The following is a 14,417-nucleotide window of genomic DNA, read 5'->3' on the forward strand; positions in this document are numbered from 1 at the left end:
TTTGTAAGTCCCCTCTCGTGCTATATAGGGTAGACTAGGTCTTCCAATTTTCCAAGAACTCATCCATTTGGCCTTAACACAACTTTCTAAATACATTATTCTCTTCAATCAAATTTCTCAATAGTAAATTATTCTTGTGTCAAAGCCTATGACGTACAAACATCAACGTTGATACATTTGGATACTCTCGTTTTGTGACGTAGGAGTTGGGCTACCATATGTTTGGGGACACAACTGTAGGGCCTTCACTCCACTTTTCATATCCAGACTTAAATAATTATGCTTTCCACATCCAACCCCATTTTATTACAAAAGCTTCAATATGGAAGGCATTCAATCTAGATATTTTCATTAAGTTTTCTTTGACTTATCTTCCATGCAATCACAAACTGATGTTTATGTTCATCTTTTTTATCTGGATCTCACGGCACGCATATTGGTCACTTATAATAGTCTAATTTTATTTATGCACAATGTGGGGTCCATGTTGTTTTCTTCTCCCCATATCTTTTCTTTTTTCTCCCCTTAGGCCCATCCCATATCAAATGGAGTTTAAGAATGATTTCCCAAGTTCAAAAGATATTTTTGTTAGGAAGGAGTATCCTGTTGTGAAAGGAGCTCTATTTCAAGAAGAGTGTGAATTTGAAGCAATTCTAAAGGGTCGACAAGAACCTAAGTTCCAAGGTGATGTAAGTGTTGGAGAGGAGGTCATTTTGCTAAGGAAACTCCTGCAGAGAAGTTATTTTCATTCTTTCACAAATTTGGGCATTCAAGTTTTGATAATGCAAGGGTTATATTCAATGATCCCTTTGATGTGAGAGAGGTAATATTTGCCAACTTGGATCTCATCCAGGATGATGTCAAGGCATTCAAAGACCGTGTTAAGGCAAAGAAAGTCATAGAATATTCCAAAGTAGTTTATAGATTTTCCATATGAGGGAAAGAAATATAATCTCAAGAGGCTTGTAAGGAAGCAACTCCAGCAGCTTCCACTGGATTGCAAGAAGACTTTGGATTGTCCATTCCACAAAAAGACACGTGAACTCTATTAACTATTCTCTAGTTTCCTAAGCTACTTAGCTTCATAGGAGGAGCTTGTTGACCTTACAAGTCATCAATAGAATACTTCCTCTTAAAAGAGCATCACAGACATCAAAGATGTAGACACAAACATGGAAGAGGTCTTGCCTATTGAGCAAGAGGAAAAAATGTCAAATGAGCTTGACATAGTAAATTTGAAAGTAGGTAATCTTGTCAAAGAGGTCCAAAAGGACATTCCAATATCCATTAAATCCTTAACCCTTGCCAATCTCCCCACCATCCCATTCTCAAGGAGTTCTTGATGCTTAATGATATAAAAAAATTCATAGGCCTACGGGAAGACTTTTGCATTGGAGTGATTGCAGAGTCTTGTGAGGATGAAAGGGACATTATTGGCAATACCCAAGAGGAATTCCATATATTGGACTACAATACTTCAGATTTGTTCTTGCAAATGATGTTCTGAAGTTCTATCTATAAAAGGCTCTTGAGCACTATGAGAAAATTCCAACAACTAAAGAGGAGTTTTTGGAGACTCAAAGGAGAATTGGAATTGATTGTATAGATAAGGAGATGGAGTGAAAGCTCATCATGGATAAACATCATCAAGGTTCTATCAATTTGTGGGTTGATGATAAGATTGTAGAGGAAGAAAATCTTCAAAATGTAAGACTTTTCTTTTCTCCTTCTCCTTTTTTTAAATTGCTCGAATCTTCAATTGACAATAACAGTCTCATATTTTTCATAGGTATAAGTATACGATGACGATGGTTTCCTTACTCATTCCTGTAGCACTTGGGCAAGATTCTATCCTTGTGCACTATGTTCCTAAGCTTGATCCAAATATTGTAAAGATTTTCCATTCAAAGTCTAATGACAACCCATCTCTTCCAATGACTACTCTTAACACCTTGTCCAAATTTTTAGGCTACTCCCATATACATGCAAATCAAGTTAAAATTATACTTATTGAAAAGTATGTCACAATTAGGTTTTTTGGCTAAGTTTCTAGGATGCAAAGGCTTAATAAGGAGTGGATACTTCCTATGTTACAATGCTTATGACATGCCTGCCAATCCCTTAAGAAACCCCCTTTTCAAGGGTGTAGAAAGCAAAGATACCTCCTACAAGACAAGAATAGCGCATTTATCCTAGAGAATAATAAAGACAAAGAATATGGAGAAGTAGAGAGTAACAAAATAAGATGGGTCTTCGGAATGTTATAAAGAGTGAATGCTCTCCAAGAACATATGATGACAATCACTTTATGTACAAAGTCATAACACTAATTAGAATATTCTTTCTAAGTTTCATATCAATCCTTTATAGATTCCTCAATTTTCTATGTAGTGCTAATTGTTTTAATATGCTTAAGCTATTTTTCATAAAAATTATTGAACATTTCACACAATGATTTTTCTTTTCTTTGTCCACCATCATGTCTCATTGTTTTGAAGTAGAATGTTCTTGCTAGATAGTGAGACTTCTCCATGTCTTGTGTGTTCCATATAGATAATGGTCCATAGTTGTCAATAAAGTATGGTCCATGCTTCAATAAAATGTGTTGTAGAAAAAAGGAGCATATAAAGTCCAAGAAAAAATGTTGTTATAAGAAAAAGTTTCGAAGTACTATACTCACCAAGTAAAATATGATGTATTTCTTCTCCCAAGCTTTAATTATTGCTTCCAGCAAACTTTTTCTAGCCTTTTTGTAGGCTAAACAATAGCTTCCACTACTCCTACTTCACTGGAAAAGTCTTCAGAAGTTATCAAGCTCCATCCAAACCTTCATACAATTATTCGCTACTGAAGGATAAATTGTTACATTGGTTGTACATGCGTACAATTCTTTCTAGAATTTCCACACTACAGTATTTTAGACACTATCAAAGTTGGAGAGAAATCTTCTAGCCTTTACCCCTACCATTGATATAGGGGCTAAGACATTGCTTGATTTTCCAAATTATTGTATATATTTTTGAAGTTATACATGGCTACCATTGAAGCCTATTCTTGAAAGGAGTTCTTCACATTTTCTTGATGTTATCATCTGAAAGTGATGTATGTTTAATAGAGTAAGCATAATACAAATGCAACCTTAAAAGCTTATCAAGAATCTAGATATCTACATGCAATGCACAAATATGCACTCTTTTTAATGGAATTCAAAGGATAGCCTCCTAATTTCTATCTTGCAATTCATCGATGATGGCACTGCTTTGTAAACTCCTTCCTACATTATTCAAAGCCCTAGCTCAACTATTTGTCTTGTCCCTTGATGGGGCATTGCCTATGCTTCTTGTGTCAAACCAATCCAAGGAGGTCATTCCATCCATGCAATACAAGCATGGATGTGGTGTTGTTGCTCCACCAGAAATCCCAACGATGTATTTTAAGGCTTTCAAGTCAATGCTTAAATATCATTCTACTTCAAATGATCCAATGCCTTCTACCTCAAGTAGTTCTCCTTTTTCTTGTGAATCTATGATGCTTGGTATATTTGTGTGACTGAAAATCCATTTGAGGGTCTCATTGGGCACCTAAGCTACATCTATCAACCATTATAGATCATTTTTGGATTGAATGCTTTTAACCTTTCCATGTGATGACAAATCCATTGCATGTTGTAGAGCCCTATTCATCAGTTCGATACTCATACATTTCATCTTTTGGTATTTTAGTATGTGTGCCTCATCTAGTTTCAATACAAATACAAGTGTATCCTTTGTATTCTCTACAATCATAGCATAAACATGTAATGTTGTAACCTACACACTCTTTAGGTCTACCCATACATTGTTAACTTTATTATACTGAAAAACCAATATATCTTTTTTCTTTGCCTTTGTAAAATGCATTGAATCATTAAAATGCTTGTAGACACCTAAGAGCCTTGTGATTGCCATGTTTTGCCTTTGTCTCTCTTCTACAATCATATATGGTCTAGGAAAAACCAAACCATTGACGAAAGTTTTTTACCACCACCTTATTAATTGTTATATATCCTTGTCTACTTTTGAGCATTTCCTTATACTTCCAAAACTTCCCTTGGTTTAACTATATTTTGAAAATCCTTGCTTAGCTCCTTTCACACATCTTTTTGTAGAGAGATTAAATCCAAGTTTTGTAGCAAATTGACAATGTCCTCTTTGTTTTTGCATGCTATTCAGCTCATGAAATGGAAATTCTTGTAGTCAATATTAGTTATGATATTCTTTTTTATGCTTCGCTTGAAACATCTGCCCTTTGGTGTTGAACCCTCAATCAACTTATTGTCCATACTTTGGCTCCCAAGAAAAATGGTTGTGATAAAGTAATTGTCTCAAATTGTGAGCCTCACTTACAAGTCGAGAGTCCAAATGATTATAATACCCCAACAAGCCATCCTTTCCATATCCAATAAACTTGATTGTATCATGAAGAGTCCAAAATCTGGGTGGTTGACTTATTAATGGATCTGTTGGATATAAGCCTCCATTTACACATAGATCAGTGTACTTCTTGCCTTCATCTCTCAAACTTCCAACCTCAACTTCATTGCAAAGCACCTTATGGTTATTTCCTCTCCATGTGGAATATTCTTCTTCCACACTAATATGAATATGACTCCTTTTTTTCATTAAAGCTTTATCCATGTTTTTTGAAAGCAAAAAAGAGTAGAATATCTATAGTATTGAAAGACACAATTACAAGTGACTTCCTAAGAAATGCCCATGAAAATGACTTTTAAAACCATTAAAATATTTACATTGCAATTACCTTTGCCAACTTTCTTTCTTCTTCCAATAAGACATGCAAAATGATTTCACAAGCTTCTTCCAATAGCATGGACAAGAACACATAAGGAGAATGCTAATGAGAGGAGGAAGGAAATGAAACAGTAAACAAAGCAACAAAGGGATATGTGGAACACAAAGATAGCATGGAAAAGTAAAAGAATTAGAAAAGTTTTAGTCCAAAAACAAAATGTAATTAAATCTTGAAAAATAGATATCTAGTGGTCATTATCAAATATCTTGGGAGATGTGGCATCACCATCAAGCTCTTAGTCAAAATCTTTGAAAATGAGGTTATTAAACACAAAACCAAAAGGAAGAGAGAGAAAAGAAAAGGCTACTACAATTATTTAATGCTAATTCAGCCCTAAAATTAGAGAAAAATGAGCAATTAACAAGATGTCATTTGCCTATTTTTATTTCATTCGAGTGTGACTAAGAATTAATACAAATCCTTACAAGGCCCTTTCGGCCTCAAAATTGGCTCTAAAGTCTCTACTATACTAAAGATTGATAGCTATATACGCTAAATTTTTTGAGTCTAAAGTAAACTCAATGCTAGATTCATATTTTATCTTATTGTCTTCAATGAGTAAAGTAAAGCAAACTAAAGGTGAGTGTTTCCAAACATATAAGATGGTATTTTGTATTATTGTCTTCAATGAGTAAACTGAAGGCATGAATTATGGCATTATAGCAAATCATGTGTTGTCAAAGCTAGGTGTTCACCCTTTAGAACTTGAGTTAGGTTATATGTTGTAAAAGGTCTTGCTCTTTTGTGAATTGTGAGCCAATGCAACTATGGTAATGATCATTAGCTGCATGAAATGTTAAGTCACAATAACGAGTTTCAAGGCAAGAAAGGCTCTCTCAAAAAAGCATCCTTGCTAGGATAAAGAGTGACCATGAGCAAAAACCCAACTATCATAACTCAATCACCACACACTTTGGAGGCAAATGAGCACATTGATTAACATGCATTCAATCACTATTATTTGGAGTTTGATGTCTCTTGCCAAAAATGGTTCTTCATCTTCACACGGAGATACCCATGTTGCTTAGAGAGGAGACTAGACACCCTAGACTGGCTACAATGCCAACATGAATTAGCATATGGGAGTGGTAGTAGCGATACCCATTGACCAAAAGTTCTTATAGGGGGACAAGCACACTAAATTAGCTATAGAATAAACATGGCTTGCCAATACACTAGACTGACTATAGAGCAAACATGGAATGGCTTACATGGGTGGAATGGCAAGGTGCATGAAAACCTCCATACAGATGCCAAAGACATATGTGCGATCTACATGTAATTACAATATAAATAGGAATTGGACTCCACTTGTATTTGTTCTCCTTTATTGCAAAACTTCAACATGCAAAATCATTGCTATGCAAGAGATATGTTTCTTAGCTTTTATTTGAGTAACCATTAGTTTTTGTTCTTGTGAGACTTATGTATGTTACAAAGAGACGCCAATCATTAATTTGTTATCCAAGGTGTGGTGCATGTGATGTATGTGGCCATGTGTCTTGTAGACCTTTAGTTGAACAAATACCACACGAGAAACCATGCAAATAGAGGATACATTTTATCCAAATGCATAGGTAAACATGGGGACTATATGTGATTGTAGCATGTATATGTAGCAAATTTGAAATAAAAGTGAATAAGTTTGCTCCTTACATGAGATTTTGCATGTATATGAACTTGCACTCTACATAATGGAAGAAAGGCCCTTGGGAAATCAATTCAACAAGGTATACCTACACAACATCTCGACTCAACAATGCAAGTCAAAGTACACTAGCCACTCTTAGGGAGAGAAGTTCTAAGACAATGGCTCCCAAACAATGTAAGCTCTCTAGCTTCTTGAGAAGCTTGTGGTGTACATACAATACACTCCCCAATACCTTGGCCAAGGTTTTGATCCCATTATCCATCCAATCATGACATTCTTATTAGGGCATTGAGAAGTTTGCAAACCACAAGGTTGCATGTACTAGATTTCCAACATGCCCAACAATGGTGCAAAGAATCCAGGCACACTCAAATGGGGAGGCAACTAGAGCAAATAAAAACCCTAACAACAGACTTGAATTGTTGTGGCAGAGCTTTGCCCAAATGTCTCAAGAAACTATATTTCAACCTGCACTTGAGACTTTCACCCTACCCCTAAAGAAAAAGAAGTTACCCCAAAGCACATTAGCATACAGTAGTTTATTTGGCACACTCACAACATTTCGTATCCCATATGGGTAGAGTCTGAAATCCACCAATTGGTCCTTGGAATTCGAACCTAGCCCCTCATGCTACAAACACAGACACCTTATGGGCTACTCTGAAATTATGGTATTGAATGCGGTTTCTCTTGCTACACATACAGAAGTGCTCTGCACTAGTACCCATGCAACTATGGGTCTTCGTTATCCGCTGGGATATGTGCAAGTGCGAGTCCTAAGGGAGCCTATAAAATGATGTTCTTTTAACTCTCTCTCTCTCTCTCTCTCTCTCTCTCTCTCTCTCTCTCTCTCTCTCTCTCTCTCTCTCTCTCTCTCTCTCTCTCTCTCTCCATATTTCCCACTTACATAATCTTACAAATTTGTAACTTGCTTCTTGCAATATAGAAATAGTACACTTATGGGGAGACCCATGCAACCATGTATGTCAAGCTACTTGTATAGTGTAGATGCACACCCTCTCTTTCTCCTTATCGCATGGTTATAATTTGTGTGTGTGTGTGTGTGTGTGTGTGTGTGGAAAAGTGATTGATTATTCTTCCAATCTTCATTCATCATTGTCTCAAATCGTATCATTCTTTTAAACTGTTATAGTACTACAATCCAAGTAGCAATACAATTTCTTGTTGCATTATGATCCTACCATCTAACTTGAGGATTCTGTCAAAAAAATAAAATAAAAATTGTGCATCAATTAGAATATTTGCCAAAAGGTTAGATATAACTAAATATTCCACATTAATGTCAACATATCATTGATCGATCTAGTGTAATGTATCCGATTGTTACATCCATTATTGCTATAGAATGATTTTGAAAAAACAATTTGATCCATCTAGGGCACGTCCAATTGTTACATCCATTGCTACCGTAGGATGATTGTGGCAAAATAGACCTATTTATTGATTTAGTGTTTGCTCACTCTTATCCTTCTCTTTTGGTTCTTTTTATGCTTCTCAAGAGCCCATTATGATAGATGTATGCCTTTAGATAAGTTTGTTCTTAAACTATTTGAACCAAGAGAATTTCTCAACTCATACTTCATGCAGAGTTTGTTCTTAAACTATTTGAACCAAGAGTATTTCTCAACTCATACTTCACGCACAGAGAGAGAGAGAGAGAGAGAGAGGTATATTTGTGTGTGTGTGTGTTGGGGGGGGGGGGGGGGGGGGGGGGGGGCGGATGTGATAAACCTGCACTCGTTACGCACTCAACATGGCACAAAAAGGTAACACGATATATGAGCTCAAGGTATACTCTTGGATTCAATCCAAAAAATGGGACAACATAGACACATCCTAGGACTACACCCTCGTGACGCCGCACATAAGAGGGTTCACCACTAGGTATAGGGAATCACACATAGAGTGGAAACAAGGCAAGGCTTTGAGTCACTACTACTCCCTATATAGGTGCATTCGGTAGCAACGGCATGGTATAGCTACAAAGCCCTTACACTCACCCCCGCTTACTCGATTGTTGTCCTCAGCAATCTAAGGGTAGCGTTTGTTATTTGACTCATCCGGGGTCTTAACATAGGTTTTCCTAGCAAGCTGGTCAGTGTCTGCCGGTTTAAGGGGACCGCGAGGTCTTAACATAGTCTATACTATCAGACTGGCCAGTGTTTGGCGCACTAGGACTTGGGGGTCTTAACACAGCCTTTTCTAGCAAGCTGGTCAATGTCTACCCACCTAGACTGGAAAATTGGGGCTTTGTTTTTGGAGTTATTTGATGATTGTTACCATGCAGGTCCACCCTCGACTCGATTACATTTGAGGAGTGGAAGCACGTTGGGGTCTATGATTGAGAATCGCATTGTTTTTTGGTTTTCTAGAGAGGCTTAAGGGTCATTGGAAGGAGCAGGGGGGTTCTCCTCGAGCCAAAGGGCAAAGGCATCCTTTCCGCGTTCGCGGGCCTCCGCTTCTGAGATCCATGTGGCCTCCTTGAGTGGACGCCCGTGCCACTTGGTGAGGTATTCGGGGAAGCCTCTTTGTTCCCAGTGTCGAAGGAATGCTTCTACTTCCAAGGGACCGTTGGAATGGAGCATTGGTACGCGTTGTCCCCATTGGTGGTTGGGATAGAATTTGCACAGAAGACGGGCATGAAACGCATTATGAACACAAACATTGTCTAGCATGTCCAGTTTGTAGGTGACTTCGTTCAGCACTTGAGTGATTCGGTAGGGTCCATAGTACTTGGGGGTCATGTTTTTGGAAAGTGGCATATTCTTAGAGCTAACTAGGACCATGTCTCCTTTGGTGAATAGTACATCCTTTCTCTTCTTCTTTGCTTGCTTGGTCATGGTGATCTTGCTCTGCTCGAGGCTTTGCTTAGCTGCTGCATTTCGGTCTCTCCATTTCTTCAAGAATTCTTCTGCATCTTGATCTTCCGCTTTGGCCGCTCCGGATGCTAAGGCCAGTGGGGTAATGACTTCTTTTCCTGTGGCTAACTCAAAGGGGGTGTACCCCGTTACCAAGTGGATGGAGCTATTATAGTGGAATTCCAAGACATCAAGGTACAAGGCCCAATCTTTCTGGTCCACTCGAGCATAGCTCCGGAGAGATAGTATTCGATGCCTTGGTTGACTCGTTCTGTCTATCCATCTGTCTCCGAGTGGAAGGATGATGAGAATCTCAATTGTGTTTCCAGGGTCTTGAAAAGTTCCTTCCACATGTTGCTCATGAATCTTCCATCTCTATCTGATACAATGGCCAAAGGTAAGCCATGAAGTTTGAATACATGTGTGAAGAAGAGGCGTGCTACCTCCTTGGCATTCAGTGGTGGTTTGGCCGGGATGAAGTGGGCCTGTTTGGAAAAATAGTCCACCACTACAAAGATGATTGTGTACCCATGGGACTCAGGTAGTTCCACAATGAAGTCCATGTTGATGACGTCCCATGAGCGGTTGGGTACCGGTAATGGTTGTAGTAGTCCTGCTGGTCTTGATCGTGGTGCTTTGACCAGTTGGCAAGTGGGGCAAGTTTTGATGTAGTCTATTACTTCTTCCTTCATATTCGGCCAAAAGAACTGCTTCCTAAGGGCCTCCAAGGTTTTTCTTTGCCCTTTGTGGCCTCCAATTTTGCCATCATGGATCTCATGCAAGATGAGTTTCTTCAACTCCAAATTGTTGGGGATATACAATCTCTTGCCTAAAAATAGGATACCCTCCTCTAAGGTGTACATTCCATGTGGGGTCTTCTCTGCTTCCACATCTCTCATTATCTTGTGCATTTCTTGGTCTTGCTCTAGGGTCTCTTTGACTAGTTCTATGAAGTTAATGTTGACCACACTGACAGCTTTCAGATCAACTTTCCAACTCAAGGCATCTGCTATCTTGTTAGTGGAGCCGAGCTTGTGCTTATCTCCAAGTCAAATTCGGCTAGGAAGTCTAGCCAGCGGGCTTGATTTGCCAATAACTTAGGTTGAGATTGGAAGTATTTGAGGGAGATATTATCGGTGAAGACCATTGCATGCTTGTCTTGAACATAGTCTAAGGCAGTGGATGACTGCCAACATTTCCTTCTCATGTGTGCTCCACCTTGTTTCGGCATCGGTAAATTTCTTTGACTCATAAGCAATGGGGTGACCTTCCTGTATCAGTACACCTCCTATGACGTAGTTGGATGCATCTTTAGAGATTTCAAAGGGTTTGGTGAAATTCGGCACCCTTAGGACGGGAGTTTGGCTCATGCACTTCTTCGTCTGCTCAAAGGCTTCATGTTGCACATTCCCCATGTAAAAGAGTGATCTTCTTTGGTGAGGTGGGAGAGGGGAGCAGTGATGAGGCTGTAATCTTTGATAAATCTCTGACAAAATATTGTGAAGCCGAGGAACTCCCGCACTTCTCTTACATTTTTCAGTACAGGCCATCTTTGGACGGCTTCCACTTTCTTAGGGTCCACTTTGATTCCATCTGCTCCTACAATAAAGCCTAAGAACTCCAACTCTTTCACTATGAACTCACATTTTTCATGCTTGGCATATAACTGATGCTACCGCAGTTTCTCAAAAACTCGGCGTAAGTGTTGCTTGTGCTCTTCTAAGGTTTTGTTGTAGACTAGGAGGTCATCTATGTAGATAATGACAAAGATATCTATCTTCGGTCTAAAGACTCCATTCATGAGGCCACGAAATGTGCATGGCCCATTGCTTAGGCCGAATCCTAATACTAACCACTCAAAACTACCATAACGGGTGCGGAAGGCTGTTTTTGGGATATCTTCTTCGGCTATGCGGATTTGGTGGTATCCTGATCTAAGATCAATATGGCTGAAGTACTTGGCCCCGTGCAATCTATCTAAGAGGTCTTCCACTAGGGGCATGGGATATTTGTTTTTTATGGTGATTTTGTTAAGGGCCCTATAATCTACACAGAGTCTAAGTCCCCCATCCTTCTTCTTTACAAATAGCACTGGGGCACCAAAGGGGGATTTGCTAGGGCGAATGAATCCTTGTTCTTCTAGTTCATGTAGTTGCTTCTTCAATTCCATGAGCTCAGTGTGGTTCATGCGATAGGGAGCTCGGGCCGGTGGGGCAGACCTTGGGATCAGCTCAATTTTGTGATCCACATCTCGCCTGGGTGGTAGACCCTTGGGTAGCTCGACTGGCATTACATCTTTGAATTCTCAAAAAAATTTGCCACCTCTATGTTCCTATTTTGTTGTCTGGGTTTCTTGCCATTTTCTTCTTCTTCAATTGGTCGAATCATACACAGATAGACCACATCTCCTTGTTTGACTGATTTTTTTACCTGCTTGGCACTGCATGTCATGATACGTGGCCTGATAACGGTTCCTTGGACCAGTGCATTTTGGGTCTGGCCCTTTGGTTGGGTTGTAGTTGGCTTCACTGTTTGGCATGATACCGCTCCTTCATTTGCACTTTGATTGGGGTCCTGCTAGGCAGTTGCATTCTTTCACATGGTAACCTGACGCCTTCTCCTTGCATATCTAGCATCATTTCATTTACACCTTTACCAAACATTGTAATGATATACTTGTCATAGAATTCCAAGCCCAATATCACTTCAAAATCATCCATGGGGATTACTAAGAAGTTGAGTTTTGCTTTCCACTTGTCGGCTTCTACTTGGACTGCAAAGGCTTGTTTCACTTCCTTGGCTTCTCCTTGTACAAATGTTACTGTTAATCCTTCTAGGGCCTTTGATAGTTTTAATCCATGTTTTTGCTGCACACCCTGATGTCATGAAGTTGTGTGTTGCTCCTGTGTCCACCATGATAGGTTGGTTTCCTTCGCCCACTCGGCCTATGATGTATAGATGGTGAACTGCCACTACTCTGGCTGCCATGCATTGGGGTTGGGCGCTAACTGACCCTACCCTTGGGTGGTCTATGCTTTCCTCACTTCCATTTGGGATTTCTTGGATGCACGGTGGTTGTGGTTCTTCTCCTCCATATGCACTAGTTGCATTCACCCTTGATCCACTTGATGAATCTGTATCTTCTATTGGGCATCTATTTTGGTAGTGTGGACCCCCGCATCTGAAGCATCTGATTTTGACGGACGGGCCTGGGGGTCTCCATCATGATGTATTTGATCCTGCGGGCCCATACGATGTGCTAGGGGTTGGCCTGTAGTGATTGTTTCCCCATCTTCCTGCTGCTCCTCTTGGTACTAAAGTGGTTTGTGACACAGCAATGGTGGTGGTAGTGTTTTGGCTCCTTGTATCTGTGAATGCCCCTCTAGGGGCATTGGGCCTTTGGTTCCATGAGTTGTTGTTGTTGAAGTTGTTGTTGAACCTATTTTGGTTCCCCTGTGCTGTTCTTCTACCTTCCAGGTCCACTAGTCTTTCAGCCATTCTCATAGCTTCTGCTAAGCTTGTTGGCTCCTGTCTCTCCACATCTCTTCTAGCCCATTCTTGCATCCCAAACAAAAATCCATGTAATTTAGTGTCTGTATCCATGTTTGGTAGCTGCAGCATGATCTGCCTATATTTGCTGACATATTCTTTCATCTTCCCCTGTGTTTGCTTGAGGTTCCTCCATTCATCTCTCACTTTGAATTTTTCCATCTTTGGAATGAAGTAGTCCTTCAATTCTTCTTGGAGTTCTTCCCACGAAAAGATGGTGTGGCCCTGCTCTTGTTCCAGCAGGTACCAACTGGCAGCGTCCTCCTCCAAGTAAATGGCTGCCACCTCCGCCTTCCTGTCTTCGGTTATTCATGAATGCTTTAAGTACCTGTCCACCTCTACGATCCATTTCTTCAGAACCAACCCATCTCTCTCTCCCTTGTACTTGGTTGGTTGGGGCATCTTGAATTTTCCATAATCATCTTCTAAACTATCACTATCTTCCTCCTCTTTATAGTGGTACTTCTTCTCCTTCTTTTTGTCTTTCTTTTTACTTCCTAATTCTACTACTTTCTCCTTCTCTTTCCTTGTATCTTGCGCCCTCCTAGATGTCTCCTCTCTACCCATTCTATCCATCTCCTCTTGCATTCTGTGTCTTTTCTCCTCTTCTTGTTGTTGTATCACCCATTCTCTATAGCCCTACTCCACTTCTAGTTTTTTCTTCCTTTCTTCCTCCTCTTCCTTCATCTGCATGTTCCTCCATATTGACTCCAGCATGCCTAACATACCATCTAATTGTCTTTCTAGTCCGACCACCTTCTCCTCTTGGGCCACTCTCCATTCTTGCCCTCTACTCTTCTTCCTCTCCTCCATTGTTGGGAGGGTGACGTTCTCCCTTTCGTCCTCCATGTAATTGGTAGTGGTGTCGACGCAGGGAAGCCGTGTTTCACCTATGGTAGTGTGGGTCATGCCGCAGGGAAGCCGCGTCACGTCTTCAGACGATGGGGTGTCGAGGTTGGGGTGTCACGCCGGGGCCGACGCGTCGAGATGCGTCGCGATGTGGGGCGACGCGACGCGGGGCGTTGCGCTATGGGTCGTTACAACTTCGATCTCTTCGGGACACTGGATCTTTCCTCCTACTTCCGTGAGCACTCTTTCACTCCGAGCAAGAGTCGCTCTAATACCAAGTGTGATAAACCTGCACTCATTACGCACTCAACATGGCACAGAAAGGTAACACGATATATGAGCTCAAGGTATACTCTTGTATTATTCAATCCAAAAAACGAGACAACATAGACACATCCCAGGACTACACCCTCGTGATGCCGCACATAAGAGGGTTCACCACTGGGTATAGGGAATCACACGTAGAGTGGAAACAAGGCAGGGCTTTGAGTCACTACTACTCCCTATATAGGTGCATTCGATAACAACGGCATGGTATAGCTACAAAGCCCTTACGGGGGGGTTTCGATCACTACACATCGTATTTAAATGCTATTGATGTAAACTTGCAATCTTTAATTAGGTTGATTATGCTTTTT

The sequence above is a fragment of the Lygodium microphyllum genome, chromosome 1 (assembly GCF_053477565.2).
Source record: "Lygodium microphyllum isolate KBCC chromosome 1, Lygodium_microphyllum_v1.1.10, whole genome shotgun sequence".
In the NCBI taxonomy this organism is placed as follows: Eukaryota; Viridiplantae; Streptophyta; class Polypodiopsida; order Schizaeales; family Lygodiaceae; genus Lygodium; species Lygodium microphyllum.